Source organism: Misgurnus anguillicaudatus, chromosome 15 (assembly GCF_027580225.2).
Source record: "Misgurnus anguillicaudatus chromosome 15, ASM2758022v2, whole genome shotgun sequence".
Taxonomy (NCBI): Eukaryota; Metazoa; Chordata; class Actinopteri; order Cypriniformes; family Cobitidae; genus Misgurnus; species Misgurnus anguillicaudatus.
The window spans coordinates 35,396,918-35,398,739 of NC_073351.2; the positions used below are offsets into that span (position 1 = coordinate 35,396,918).

At 37.5% G+C, this 1,822-nt stretch overlaps 1 long non-coding RNA gene across 1 annotated transcript; it reads right to left on the minus strand.

Annotated features, from left to right (window-relative positions):
* On the minus strand, positions 1-1,568 carry LOC129444152 (uncharacterized). The gene is made up of 2 exons (XR_008644303.2): positions 1,287-1,568; positions 1-826 (listed from the first exon to the last, which is right to left on the minus strand). It is a non-coding gene; the product is annotated as an uncharacterized lncRNA (long non-coding RNA).
* Positions 1,569-1,822: the final 254 nt, after the last annotated feature.

Below are 1,822 nucleotides of genomic sequence, written 5' to 3' on the forward strand. Positions count from 1 at the left end.
TCACATTGTAAAGGTTTAATATAACTGCATGGCAGGTAACATCTGATCACATTGTAAAGGTTTAATATAAATGCACAACAGCTCACATTGTAAATGTTTAATATCACTGCATGACATCTGATCACATATGAAGGTTTAATGTAACTTTACAACAGGTAAAATCAGGTCACACTGTAAAGGTTTATAAAGATAACTAGACTAAGAAACAGCTAACTTTTCAGCAAGACCACCCTGCAATAAATTAAGACACAGCTTTATCAGAGTCATCAGGAGCTGATCCCAAGCGTATATCTGGAAGCTGTTGGTGTATGTACTGGTAAAGTGCTTGGCAACTGTGTAATGGATGCAATATCAACCCTGTGTAAAGCTGACAAAGATGGTTGTTTCTCAGCAGAGATATGTACATTTGTGCCAGCTCAACACATTGAAGCAGTTTCTCGGACAGGGTTTACAGGACTAGGCCTTAATTATATTAGGACATTTTAGTTTTTACAAACAAACCTTACAAAAAAACAAGACTGGTGCGCATCTTGTGACAAAACAATGGCACTCATATATGTTGAGGTATGTCAGTACAAGGTGTTTTTACATTTTTGTAGCTCAAATATGCATTTTAGCCTGGTACCAGCATAAGCCCTGTCTGAGAAACCGCACCATTGTTTTCCCATATCAGATGTAGGTTGCTTCAGGTTGAGTTGTGATTTTAAAGTGTAGTTGTGGTCAGAGACGGATGGATCCTCTCATTGTGTTTCTGCATCACAGTTTAGGAACATGTTGATTGTATCATCCTCACAGTTGTCCACTGCATCACTACACATCAATGCATCTGTGAAAACAATAAAACCATAAACATTTTCATGTTAGTATTTAAAGTAAAGTTGCATCATGAGAATTAATATATAAATGGCACCCATACTTAAACAGAACAGTGTGTAAGAGAGAGATGCATTAAAAAGAGACAGTAACATTATACACACAGCCTCTAAATTCAGTGTTAAATAATATTGTTTAATAGGTCATTATCAATATCTGAATGAGAAATGAACTGACATTCTAGCATCTGAAATCTCAGTAACTTGTAGGAATCACGTGGGCTACTGTAATAATGTAATGTACTATAATATCTCGTTGTACTATCGTAAATATATAATTATTGGGGGACAATTAAAACCATTCAAATAGTTGCATTAATAAACTAACGTTACTGATCTTAATTGTATTTGTAGAACGGACTTCACAAATCTAACTTTAGACGAACGAGCACATAGTTAGCTAAGATAGCTTACCTGAAACTGGACACCTTTTCAACACCCGGCGTGGTTTAAAGTTACCGGACCATCGTACTCGAACCATTGCTTGGGATAAGGGTGTTCCTCAGTCGGCTTCCCGTCCGTTAAAATTGGTAAGAAACAAACATAAAGGCGCTTGAATGAACTTTTTAAGCTTAACGCGTCGCCTTCAGTCACTGCCTCAGCTGCTCTTCTTCTATGCGGCCGGAAGTACGTTGACAAACTGAGCGCAATGGCGCCGCCCTTGTTGTCGTGAAAAATAAGGTGAATAGGGTCTGTGATTTCACAAAGTATTTGTGATCCTGGATCAACGTTTTAATCAAAGAAGCCCGAAACTACCCTTAACTCAAACCCTAAACATTTTACCCCTCAAATTAGTGTGAATGAATATTTTAATAGTTTTAAAATTAAAAACTTAATTTATAGTTATGTGCTTTATAGGGGGTCCGTCAATGCTTATAGGAGGTCCGGGACCACCCTTAGCCCCCCTTAATTTGAACTGGGCTTCACAAGGAATGCATTTCAGAGTATAG